The sequence below is a fragment of the Sus scrofa genome, chromosome 8 (assembly GCF_054392235.1).
Source record: "Sus scrofa isolate SSC_HxYL_T2T_F1_AM1 chromosome 8, Sscrofa_HxYL_maternal_Yorkshire_Landrace_v2.0, whole genome shotgun sequence".
Classification (NCBI taxonomy): domain Eukaryota; kingdom Metazoa; phylum Chordata; class Mammalia; order Artiodactyla; family Suidae; genus Sus; species Sus scrofa.
This window is the reverse complement of record NC_139390.1, coordinates 90,152,022-90,165,901: the sequence shown is the minus strand read 5'-3', so window position 1 is coordinate 90,165,901 and position 13,880 is coordinate 90,152,022. Positions and strand designations below refer to the sequence as shown.

Genomic DNA, 13,880 nt, shown 5'->3' with positions numbered 1-13,880 from the left:
AGTTGATTTCCCAAAGTAATTGAGTTAGACACTTATTCAACTCACTTTGCTCGAGTAACCTTAACGAAGAGGAATTATTTCCAGTGGTGTGCTGTAAAATTCTGAACAACTAGCTCTCAGGAAAAAAATAAATTGCTATTTTGTAGTATTTCAGCAATGTAAATAACCCCACCATGGCTGATTTTAAGATAGCAGGGTGATGTAACCAAATGTAGAGTTGGGAGGTATTGCCGTTAGTTTTCCATTGCTGCCATTAAAACTTAGTGTTGTGCTGCCATAGTACAAACTTAGTGGTTCAAAACAACACAAGTATATTACCTTATGGTTCTGTGTGCTGGGAGTCTGACCTACATACAGCTCACCAGGTTAAATCAAGGTGTCAAAAGGGTTTCATACTTTTCTGGAATCCCAAGGGGAGAATCTGTTCCTTTGCCCTTCCCAGCTTCTTGGGGCCACCCACTTTCCTTGCCCCCCCCTTCTCTACCATCAAAGCCAGCAATGGAGGGTCAAGTCATTTTCACAACCACATCTCCTGACCTTCTTTCCATCATCGCTCTCTCTGACCTTAAGCTAGGATTGGTTCTCTGTTTTTAAGAATTCATGTGACTAGACTGGACCCACTGGATAATCCAGGATAATTTCTCCACTTCAAGATCCTTTACATTAATTGCTCCTGCAGAACTTCTTTTGCTTATTACTGCATAAGGTATTCACAGGTCCCAGGGATTAGGATGTGAACATCATTGGAGGTCCATTCTTTTGCCAATACTGAAGGAGATGTTAAGGTTGGTTCTCATGAGTCAGTGAGCACTAGCTCCAGAACAACACTAAATTCCTCTGTGTTGCCATATTTTTAAGATACATCACACAGTAACTTGATCGGTTTTCTCTTTTTGACTCAGCTATGAAGTATGTAGTCATTGAGATGTAAATATTTGCACAAAGCCAAGTGGCCAAAAAAAAAAAAAAAAAAAAAAAGCCAAGTCATATGCACAGCTGAAAATTAAAAACAAGCTATAACAATCCGAATTGTCTTGTGTGTCAGTTCTCACACTGATATTAAAAATCACCTGAAAAGATTAATTTACAGCATTTCATCCACCCTTAGCATATATTAATGCAAATGTATCACAGAATAACAACAAAATTCTATAAATATGGGCACAAAATTCAAAAGCTCATCTATCACCACTTTCACGTAGTTTCTGAATTTTGAGGTCATCTATCTTGAGAGCAAAATGATAGATGAAATAATTGGATTCTTTTTTTTTTATTATATTTACCAGGTACCAATACTATTTCGAAGAAGAAGAAGGAAGAGGAAGAGGAAGAAGAGGAAGCAAAAGAAGAAGAAGAAGGAGAAAAAATCACCATCCCAGGAAAGAAGAGGTGGTGTATACTTTTCTGACACTCAGTCCTTAAGCTTTAGGATTCTAATGCCAAAGCCATTTGGCTTAATTGAACAAGTACAGCATCAGAAACTAGAAATTATGGATACTCATCCTTTGCTTTCCCTTGACTTGCTCTGTGGTCTTTTTCCAGGTTACTAAATTCTTTATAATGTGGATAATTTATCCAAAAAGTAAAATAAGCATAGTAATATCATCTGATGCCCTTAGGAAGATGCTAAACAACTAAACACTATATGTTGAAAGCTAAAATAAAATCTTTCAGGAGTTCCCTGGTGGCCTAGCAATTAAAGATTTGGTGCTATCACTGCTGTGACTCAGATTCCATCTCTGGTCTGGGAACTGCTGTATGCTGCAGGCCAGTCAAAAAAAAAAAAATTTCACATAGTACATCACTATATTATTTAATGCTAATGTGACATCCCAGTGCCCTAAGGTCCTTTATCATTTCTAGGTGACTTGCAATTGCTGCTACATCCATCCGTCCAATAGGCTCTACATAGCTATTTCCAGGCAAAGCTCAGCTGGCACTAACTCACCAGGAGTAAACCCACTCTTGAGTTTGAATAGGTTATTCTGTCTATTCAGCCTCTCCTCCTTCAATGGACCTCAGTCTCAGCATGTATTTCTAATAGCTATAGGAGTACATATTACAACACATCCCAAAATCAATATGGGCAAATTCTCCTTTCTTCTCAAGTTGCTAAGCTAAGGTTGCCATTGCAATGTCCCTCCTGCCATGGAAAGGAGGAGAACACTGCATCAATATAGAAGGAGAACCAGAAAAAAGCAGAGGACAGACACATGCTGAGCGTTCAGTCCTCGTTCTTCAACTGCTGGTTCCTACAGGCGCTATCCCAACACCTTTCTAGGTGTATATTTCCTACATATATAAATAAGGACGTTTTTCTTTGATTAGTTTCTGCAAACTTGAAACCAAGAGTTTCAGCTAATTCATCTGGTACGAGGGAGCAACTGGTCTAAAAAAGGAACTGCCAGCCCTCGTAGGTAGACATTTTGACCTTCTTTTGAGAATATAATAAATGAAGCACATGCATAATGCATCAGAAATGAAGTAAGGTTTATGTTGTTATAATCTTCATGGAAAATGAAGAGTATGTCAAGAAATGTGAAGGGTCTGAGATTTTACCAAACCTGCAAGCTAACAAGTTATCCTGCCAGGGTTTCTGGCAGAGATATGCCACTCCTGGATCAGAAACAAAAGACAGTTTGTTACTCACATCCATAACAGTAGCTGGAATAACAGCATCTTTTTTTTTTTTTTTTTTTTTTTAGTTTCCCAGGCTCCAGTTCCCACGGAGTAAACTGACACTGACACATACACTGAGTGTGTCACAGGAGCGACGGAACCCAAATCTTTTATAATGGGCAGTTAAGTCTCCCAGACCTTTTGCTCCAGAAAGAGACAGCATCTTTACATTACCAGATAGGAAACAAAACCACCTTTTGCTCCAGAAGAAGATACTATATCTTCCAAAGCAGTTCACTACAAATATCCTTGACAAGATACTCTGAAATAAAGGTACTCAGTGCCTCTGCTCCAAAGACCTGCAGAAATGCAAGACACTCATGGAGAATTGCAGCTCAGTAATCAGTAGAGAAAGTAGTCAAATATTTACTGAGTAGCTATGTTTTGCCTACCATAAAGACTATTTTATTGCCCTTCTAAATTTATTGTGTCCTCAATATTTAGAGCTATTGTAAAATAGGGGATGGCTGATACAGCATTTTTAAGATTGAATATTCAAGAGCAGAGTTCACATGATCGTGAGCACTTCTATTACCAGGGAACAAATGGAATCTTGTCCTTCAGGGACATATCACTCCTAAAACAGATTCACTGATAATGAGGGTGAATTTTTTTTAAAGAATATATCTCTTTAAAATAGTAAAAGAACTTATAAAATAGTAAACAAACCATATATCCTCCACCCATAACCCCTCCTCACTTGATCTCATCTAAAGAGCACAATAAAAGCGTGTGGTTTCTTGAGGCAGTGCTCTTGGTCCCTGAGACCTTGAGTTCCCTGGTTCCCACCTTCACTGTCAAAAAAAAAAAAAAAAAAAAAAAAAAAGAAGAATATATCTCAACTGGATGTAGAAAAGAGACCAATTTTATATGTAGGTGAGGTGATTCCAAAAGTGCCAAAACACTATTTGCATAACAAAATGATTTATAAATCCAAATAAATGTCCACCTGTTGAAACTGTGAGGAAATAAAATGTTTCTAAGGTAGAGGCAGAGGGATGGATGAGGATGGGTGAGGATAGGAGGGAGAATTTCTATTGCTCTGAGTCACAGTCTTTCTTTTAACATGGTCTTCTCTCTCTGCTTACATCACCAGAATATTGGAAAAAAATGGTTAAAGCAGAAAAGCATAGTTGTCACGCTTTGTGGTGACCTCTCCATTTCACTAGAAGTATAACCAGAAAGTCTTACAATGGCTTTCAGAGAGCTCCATGATATGCATTTATTCAACCCCTACCTCTCTGGCTTCATTCCAGGTCCATCACACTGACATTTTTGCTTTTCCTTGAAAACACAAGGCACGTTCTTGCCTTAGAGCCTTGACATTCTTTTTACATATACCTGAATTACTATTCCCTCAGATCTCACATGGGCAACCCCCACTTCTGTAAATCTTTGAGTAAATGTTACTTTCTTCTTGAGACCCACTCTGACCACTCAGCTTAAGAATCGCTACTCATGTTCCTACCACCTCCACACTCTTATTCCTCTTTACCTGCTGTATGTTTTTTTTCTTTTTCCATAGCACTATCACCTATTGCTGGTTTTCTGTCTCTTCCCATTAAGATATAAGCTATATAAAGACAGGGATTTTTTTTCTCTTTTGTTTTGTCCATCAGTATTCTTCCAGCATCTAGATTATGTTTACCACATAATGGACACACATTTACTGAATGAAGAGATGATTCACTTAGCTTTACCCTCCGTGTCTGTCTCCCTATGCATATGAGCTGTAGGAAACCACACAAGTGAATTGCCTTTCTGAATAAAATGGGATTATGTATCAAAGGCATCTAACACACTGTCAGGCATAGAATAAAAATGCACCATTAGCTACTAACATGAAAAGCATGAACAAATTTGAAGTCTAATGAGTGCCAAATTCCACTGGTAGCAAAGCATTTCCAGATCTCTCTTCTGAGTTCTGAGGGCTCAGAGCCTCCAAATTGTGAGAGGTATTTTTTCCCAATTGTATTACCATGCTACAATTTGTAAACCTGAATTTGACAATGTCCCAACTTGCTACTTCTCTAAAAGAATTTTGTGTTATCTAGGAACTTAGAGATCTAATCATTCACTTATTTTTTTTTCCAGATCATTAAAAGAAAAAAAATCTTTAATAAGACATCCCAGCACTAATTCCTAGGATCTGATTATTTTACACTTATCCCTACAGAAAAGTTATCATTTATTATTTCTTATTCAATTCACAGACAGACAAACTTGGAATTCAATCCTGTCAAGGACTGTCCCTCAACTGGCCTAAAAAGGGAAAGAGGCAGGTTAGGGACAAGATCCCTAACTCAACTCTGCTTCGCCATTCACAGCCTGGGCCTCCTTTGGATAAGAGAAGACCTCAGAGTGGCACACGATTAGACTTCAGCCCCAATGGGGTAGTTAATGAGCTTATATACACTCTAAGAACACTCTAAGAACCTGAGACACGCAGTGCTCTAGAAAATACTAATGCAATAGAACATAATTTGAAAATAGTCTGGAAACCAGAAATGCAAAAATGCCATGCTCTGAACTGACTGTAGGAACACTAAAGGAATGCAGAATAAAGAATCCAAAGAAAACATGAACTACAAGGAAGGATTAAGCCCTAGTCCTTCAGTTCTGCAAAGGCAGTTGCAGGGGTCTTGAATGCCCACCCCCATTTTTAGTCAGGACACTAAGATGGGTTAATTGAAAGACACAACTTACTGAAATGAGACAGACATATTTTATGGAAACCAAGAGTAATGGGGCTCTTAAAGGGCTAAAGCCAGTAACTGGAAAGCTTTCAGAAGCCAAGAAAGTGTTCGTTCTCTCAGTGTCTCACTTTTCTTCACAGACTCCTCATTTTCCTCCAGGTCTCCCCGCTGCTCAGTATGCAAAAGATTGCTCAGTATGCAAAAGATTGCTGCTCCTGAGCTTCCTGGTTTACATCATCTCACTCTCGGCCACGGCAGGGACTAACACGCTGCCTCTGAATCTAAAGGTCACACTCCTGGGAGAGAGAACTGAATTGGTCCAGCTTGGGTTAGGTGTCTCCTCCTTCCCCCCCCCCCCTTCACCTGCCTCCTCCAACCCTCTGTGGCCGATCAGACAGGGCTGACTTGAGGAAGCTGGCAGCGCACTTCCATGGGTGTGTCATGGTACTGACTCTGACTGGAAGCTGTACAATTATCCAGAAGCTTTCTAGGCCTCCATCCTCAACCAAAACCTGCACGACTCTGAGGTCCTTTGACCTCTTTCCCCAGGAGCTCTCTGAATACCTCATCATGGGATGGAAGGATAACTGTTTTCAAGTCCTGACTACAATTCCCACAGCCCCTTGTTCCAATTTCTTAGCTACACTCTGCCCAACTTATATCTGGGTCTTAATCATATCCTGAACCTCTTGCCTCATGTTCTGGCATGAAGGAGGCTGGCACTATTTCCCTCCCCTCTAGTTTGTAGGGAAAATTTCAGATAAAAAGAGACAGGAAATATACCAGCCACTGAGGATACAAAAAAGAATTGGATATGATCACTCCGCTTCATGAGCAGAAGGGAAAACAGCAAGAACAAAAAATTGCAGAACCATGTAAGAAGCACAATCATGATGGGAAAAGTGACAACACAAAAGAGGAAAGTACTAAATTATGCTAAAACATTTATTTTAAAAAGCCATTATCTTTAGAAAGCAGCAAAGGAAAGCATCAGTTGTTGATATTTTGCGGATAAAATATTAAAAAGTTCAAAGCAGCAAAAGTAAGTGTAATTAAATGAAATGACTTCTTTAGAATGTGACTTCTGACTCAAGATTGAATTTTCTCTTTGCATATTAAAGAACCCCATGGAAAAGAAAACAATTAAGATTTAGCCTTGGTAAAGCACATAAGTGTTAGTATCCTTTCCAAATTTAAATTGATAGATGATTTTTAGTTTACTTCACAAAGAAGTTTAAGGATACATCTTTTGAATGAGTTAGGTGTAAATTAACCAGAAATACTCATGTTTGGCAATAATTTCGTTCATAAAGTGATTTAGTTTTGTCAGGGTGCTACTAATTTAAACCAGATGCCCTACTTTGTACATGACATTCTTGCATTACAAGGAGATTCTTGGCTAATAGCATCATAATTTCCACAGGATAGTTCAGAAGACACACACGGAGTAGTGACACTATCATTAAGGGCCATCACTCACCAAGACGATGCTGGTACCTCCACCCTTTCATTCAGAAAATAGTCTCTGGAAGGAAAAAAGAATGTGTGATGGGGTTGAGGGGATAGTTGGAATAAATTGTCAAAAACTGAACATCTGTATTTCTCAGAATCACCACTTTTCTTTTGTAGTTTTAGCTTAAGTCTTAATTTATTGTATTATCTTTGCTTTTATATTGTCTTGGGTGAGACCCATTTCCATCCTTCTCTTTGAGTCATGTGGGATGGCTACTAATGGAGATGATGACAGCACAGTGTTGAATCACACAGTCAAGAGGGGAAAAAAGCTGCAGCTGATTATCATTTCTCCAGATGCCACAACACAGTTAAAGTAGCAGCGGTAATAAATTAGATGTGCAGGCTCTTTCTTTATAGCAATGGCAAGGTTAAACCAAGAAAATCAATGGACAGCTTTGTACCAAGTATTTATTATATGTGATACGCAGTAGGGGGTTACAAATTATCTTCTCATCTTTAAGGTATTGGCAAACCAGCTCCAGAGCCAAGGCATGGTCACACAAAAATTTTAAAAAATTAAACCTTGGTTAAGTTCACCAATGGGTGGTAACAAAAGAATTTATTGAAGGGATAATAGAGATTTAAATCAGTAGGATAACATCAGTATACAGACTTTTTTTGCTTACGCAGTTCATTTAATCCTGACAATCAATCTGAAAAACTGCTCTTGTTATTTCTCTTTACAGATGAGCGTCCAACAGCTCAGAAGTTCAAATGTCGCTTTCTCACAGTCACAGTAAAAAGGCAGTCTTCCTTGATATTTTTGTTCTCAAAAGGTTGTCATGCTAAAATGCTGAAAACCAGATACTGACACTGAAGACCAGATGAGGGCACGGGTTGGCGTTTACGAGCATGAAAAAAAAAAGAAAACAAAAACTCATTACCCAACCACCACATCCACTAACTAGTCAGTCAGTACACAGAGTGATTATAAATAGAGATGTGTGAGAGCACACATCCAGTCTTTCCTTCACAGCCACAACGGCATGCCACTCACTGTTTTTCAACTAAGACATACTTGTGCAATTCCCTGAGTCCTCAGACTTTTCAAGAAGTCTTGGAACTTCTGTGCTTGAAATGACAAATCTCTAAAGGAGAAAAGAAGAAAAAAGTTTGCCTCCATCAGTGTAGCACTGAAAACTCAATTTAAAATTTGTCCCTGTTGTAACTGCTGAGTTGCTCTTCAACAAATGTGACAGAACGGATATATCGCACAGTTTGAAACCAACGACTAGTATGAAATTTGGGAGTATTAATGCAAGATGTCATTTCACATTAGCAGAAATGTTTGTGGTTGAACCTAGCTTAAATACACTAATAAAAACCACAATAGTTTCTCAAAAATTTTGTTTCCCACAACTGATCAATAAGTAAGCTCTGCTTGGCTTCTCCAGATAAAGATGACCTGAAAAATAAAACAAAAAACAAAAGAAAAAATAGAAGAAAATGACCTATTTTAAAAGAAGTATTTAGGTTATAAAACGACAAAATGATTTTTTTTTCTTGTGCTTCATAAACTGGTTCTGAGGGAAATTCCAAGAAAGTGACTAAATTCTGTGAGCCGAGGAAGCATTAGCATAGTTTTCTAAAGTGACTACTTGCCAACTTGTTTTTATACGTTTTGAAGTGTCTGTTTTAAAAATTGATTTTAAAGTTATACAGATCAATTGTTTGAAGAGAACACACTCAAATTTTTCAGGTACCTGCTTTAGGACTTCAAAGCAATACAATTTTTTAAAGTATACCAAAAGGTTATCAGCTTTTATCTTGGCATACAGGATAGAATGAGATTATTGTGATTTTTGTTTCCTCTGTGCCTTTTTGTATTTTCTACATTTTCTACACTGAGAATGTATTTCATTTGTAATAAGAAAAAAAAAATGATTTGTTTCTGAAATAAGCTTGTTCACATTGTATTCTGGGGGTATAAAGTAGTACCATCATTCTTTCTGAGAAAAACCAAAATTTCCTCTCAGAAGGAAAAAAAATAAGGTTTCTATAAAAATTATAAAACCAGACTTGGGTTGGCACCCCATTGAAAGAATTTTCTTTGAGTGACTTTTATGATTCAAAACATTAATTCAGCATATTTCAATTTTCTCTGCTCTGGGTGGCACATTAATTTCCTCTCATTGACTTCCAAAGGGTTCTGTGCTGTGTGCGGACAGGCTATCCAGGGATTGGAATTAAACCTGGCCCAGCAGGACTCAGCATTTGTGTCATGATTCCCTTCATCGTTTGCATAGCACAGAACTCTTTTTGGCCAGGAAAGCACTTGTTTATTAAATTTTCCTTAAAAGCCCGTGGGTTTAAATTGAGGAGGATCTCATTTCGAGAAAAAGCATGCAGGGGGTTTTCATAACACAAAGCATTTGAGAAAAGAGTCAAAAAAGTTTTATACATCCCTTTACTTCTCTCATTCAGAGTAATGTTACTTGTTCAACTTGAAACATGAGCAAGGCTTTTCTTTGTTTTTCTTAAGGCTCTTTTCAAATGGGTATCCATTAAAAATTATTCTACATGTTTGTAATGTGATGACAAACTCAACTTTCTTACTGCCTTGAAGACTTTCCTCTTTATTCCTCTTGACATTGGCTCTGGTAACAATATAAAACCTGATTTGACTGTCAGATATTGAATAATGAAAGTTAAAAGTTAGATTCAGAGTTTCCTGGTGGCCTAGTGGCTAAGGATCCAGTTTTGTCACTGCTACGGCTTGGGTCACTGATGTGGCCCAGGTCCAATCCCTGATCTGGGAACTTCCACATGCTGCAGGTGCAGCCAAAAAAAGAAAGTTAGGATTCTTCTGGTTTTCATAGTTTTCCTCCTGCTTCATAAAGATCTATTATTAGGGAATCGACTGGGACTATTTTTCTAAATATATGAGTCAATGTTTGCCCTCTACCATAGGTTGTATTATCAGCAGGACTGTAGGCTAGACATGGAAATCTGATTTTGCCAGTGGATATTAATTTAGTGAGGAAGCAAAAGTAAAACACACATTTTTCTGTGTGGTTCTTGATTAGACGATAGCTGCTGAGTTTATCTGACCATATGTTGTAAAAGTAACTCATCTCCATTTTATTTTTGTTCTGTACATGGACATTAACCTCCATATAAACAGCAAGTGTGCAATGATATCAAATAAGAAAGTACTATCAGCCTGGAGCATCTTTCATTACGTGAAAATTTCAAGCTCATCTCACTTCACTAGATTTCTATTCATATTGTTATCTAGATATAAACATATGTATGCAAATAAGTGAATATAAGAAATACATATCCTCTGTGGTACCATTTCCTCACGAAAGCATTGATAAAAGTTAAGACAGAATTCCTAGAAAGCATTCTTTTGGCTTAGTTGGAGTGCTCAAAGTTCTGATGGTTTTGTTTTTGTGTTTATAACTCACAGCATTGTTGACTTTTTCTTTTTTTTTAAATTGAAGTACAGTTGATTTAAAATATGTTAGTTTCTCGTGTACAGCAAAGTGGTTATATATAACAACCTATAATGGAAAAGAATCTAAAAATATACATATATTTATATATAATAAAATAATATTTATATACATAATCTTTTTCAGATTCTTTTCCATTAGGGGTTATTATAGGACATTAAAGTTCCCTGTGCTATACAGTATGTCCTTGTTGTTTCTCTATTTTATACATAGTAATGTATATCTACTAATCCCAGACTCCTAAATTTCTCTCTCCCCGCATCCCTTTCCCCCTTGGTAACCATAGTTTGTTTTCCATGTCTGTGAATCTGTTTCAGTTTCACAAATAAGTTCATCTGTGTCACATTTTAGATGCCACATTATAAGTGATATCATACGATAGATTTTAAAAGTAATTGATCACTGGAATTCCCTGATAGCCTAGCGGTTAAGGACTAGGCCTTGTCACTGCCGTGGTTTGGGTTATTGCTGTAGCTCAGGTTCAATTCCTGGCTGGAGAACTTTCAAAAGCAGTGAGTGCAGGCAAAAAAAGTAATTATTATTATATGACTATCATGTATGTACAACAAAAAGGAAGAAATGGATTCATGTCTCTTCATTCCTCAAATAAGAATATACTTTTTTTTAAAAAAAGTATTGAAACCATCAAAAAGCATTTTTAAATATTGAAGAAATCTATAATAGAGTGAGTGGTACAGTAATCACTTTACTGAGAATGTCTATGATGTTAAGAACTTGCTTTTGGAGTTCCTGCTACAAGACATTTGGTCTACATACATAAATTTGGAATTTTGTCATAGTGGTGAAAATTAAAGCCACACAGAAATAGGTAAGATTGGCTAGAGAGGGGACACTATACATGAAGAGAAAGGAGGAGCTTGGACAGAATTTAAAGGAGTGACAATACTTAATGGCTTATCAGAGGAGAATCTAGCTAAAAGGATTTAAGAAGAAACAGCAAGAAAAATGGAAACTTGGGATGTGTCTTCACACGGAAAAAAGGGGAAAAGAATAGTTTTTAATTGTAGTATAGCTGATTTACAATGTTGTGTTAATTTCAGATATACAATAATTCAGTTATGCTTAGATAGATAGATATTCTTTTTTATATTCTTTTCCATTATAGGCAATTACAAGATATTGAATATAGTTCCTGGTGCTGTGCAATAGGACCTTGTTGTTTATCCATTATATGTACACAGTTTGTATCTGCTAATCCCAAACTCCTAATTTAAACCTCTGTCACTTTTTTTTGGTAACCACAAGTTTTCAAAATCTGTTAGTCTATTTGTTTTGTAAGTTCATGTGCATCTTTTTTTAGATTCCACATACAAATGATATCATATATTTGTCTTTTATTGTCTGACGTATTTCACCTAGTATGATAATCTCCAGATCCTTTCATGGTGCTGCAAATGGCACTACTAGGACTAAATAACACTATCAACCTTTATCCTTTTTGTGACTGAGTAGTATTCTATTGTATATTTATACTATATCTTCTTTATCCATTCATCTGCAAATGGACATTTAGGTTGCTTCCATGTCTTGGCTATTGTAAACAGTGCTGCTAAGAATACTGGGGTGCATATATCTTTTCAAATTAGAGTTTTCTCCATATGTATGCCCAGGAGTGGGATTGCTGGATCATATAGTTAACTCTATTTTTAGTTTTTTAAGGAACCTCTACACTGTTCTTCATAGTGGCTATACCAACTTACATTCCTGCCAACCTCCTACATTAGGAGGGTTCCCTGAGAAAAGAATATTTTAAGAAAAAAAAAAAAAAAGGTCAGCTCTATGGAATGCAGTTGAGGACAGAAAAGCATTATTTGGATATAGTAACTGGAAGACCACTGGCGAGATGAGCAGAACCACTATGGAGGTGCACTGGAGTTGGAAGCCAGAATGGAATGGGTTGAGAAGCCAGCAGAAAATAAGGTCAAGAAGTCAGCTGTGAAGAAGAGGAGAAAGAAGGCACATGACTACACAGGGAAATATGGGGCTAAAGAATGGCTTAAATATTTACACACTTAACGTTTTGATAAGAAGGAGCGGTAAAGATGAAGAGGTTGAAATACAGGTTAAATAAAGGAGAGATGAAATTCAGGTGGAGGACATGACATTCTAAGGAGTCAGATGTTTTGTCTGGTGACAAAACGGAGGAGGAAGGAAAGTTGGGGGAAATCCCATATGATGGTTTCTCTTTTTATGTGTATAATACAGGGTGCAAGTTCATATGCTGATAATAAAGAGGCAGGGGAGGAGGGGCTGAAGATTTGAGAAGAGTGAAGATAGTTTAGAATAGCTTTTGTGCAAAGTGGAAAAACAAACAGAGTTAGAAAACATGGTAAGGTTGCTGAGCACTGTGGAGAGCCAAGTGGAACACACATGCCTGAATTTACAGAAGCGCCATCTGAGTTGAGACTTGGGAGAAAAGGGTCCTTGGGTTTGTCTAGAGCTGGAGGCTTTCCAGGTGAATGCAGCCAACAGGCAAAGGATCAAGGGAGTCAGGATGTTAGCAGGACAGTAACTGAAATAGGGAAGCAAGGAATCTAATCTAAGGAGGACAGTGGGAGACATGAAAACAAGAGGAGACCAATGTATCAGGACAAAGAAGAGTGATCAATGAATGGCCTAGAGATCAAATGAGGTAGAAGAACAGGTTTGGCCCAGACGGTGAAGCAGGAAGCCTTGAAGGGTAGGAGGAGGTGATAGACATGAGGGTGCTCCCCAGGATGGTGTGGGCAGGACCTGTGACTTGCTTCTAACCAACAGAATACAGCAAAGGTGATGGGATGCACTTATGTACTGTAATCATGTACCTGATTACGTGTGTGTGGTTACAATACCCAAGATGGTGACGGCCATCTTGAAAGGATATTTCTCTCCCTTTGAAGAAATAGCCGCCTTGCTATAAGCTGACCTATGTCAAGGGTCATATGATAAACAACTAAAGAGGGCCTCTGGCTGGCAGTCAACAAGAAACTGAGGCTTTCAGTCCAATAGCCTGTAAGAAACTGAAAGCTGCCAGCAACCACACAGGCTAGAAAGTGGATCCTTCCCCAATTTTGCCATAGTTGAGAGTGGAACCCCAGTCAACACTTTTATAGCAGCACTGAGAGATTGAAGTTGAGCCTATACCCCTAACTCACAGAAACTATGAGGTGATAAATGTGTTTGGTTTTAATCTGTGAAGTTTGCAATGCTATCATTACAAAGCATATATAATTAATAAGATATGGTCACAGAGAGGAATGTTAAATCTGAAGTGATGAAAGACAAGCATAGGGAGTTAACTCAGGAGGAGGTGAAGAAGGAGGCGTGAAAGAAGGGGTCAGTGGAAATGAGAACAATTTAGAGAAACAGGTTGTATTTTCTCTTCCACAAGGACCAACAAGTTACATATACACTGAAACTCAGACTTTAAAGAAACATGACACCAGCCGATACCAGGAAGGCTTAACAATGCGTGTACAGAAAGACATGGTCTCAGACTGTTAGTGAGAGGATGAAAACTGTGCTGAGAGAG

General features: G+C 37.8%; 1 protein-coding gene across 7 annotated transcripts in view; it reads right to left on the bottom strand.

Annotated features, from left to right (window-relative positions):
• Positions 1–13,880, bottom strand: part of LOC100525237 (uncharacterized) — a 151,594-nt gene that overhangs the window by 119,357 nt on the left and 18,357 nt on the right. For 4 of the 7 annotated variants that reach the window (XR_014812882.1, XR_014812887.1, XR_014812883.1 and 1 more), the window contains one exon: positions 6,856–6,900. The exons of 1 other annotated variant lie outside the window; for it this stretch is intronic. The gene's annotated coding sequence lies outside the window, so the exon portion shown is untranslated. Of the gene's footprint in view, positions 1–6,855; positions 6,901–7,516; positions 7,704–7,908; positions 7,979–13,880 lie in introns of those variants that run through there. 2 more of the 7 variants (XR_014812884.1, XR_304986.4) reach the window with 2 other exon arrangements.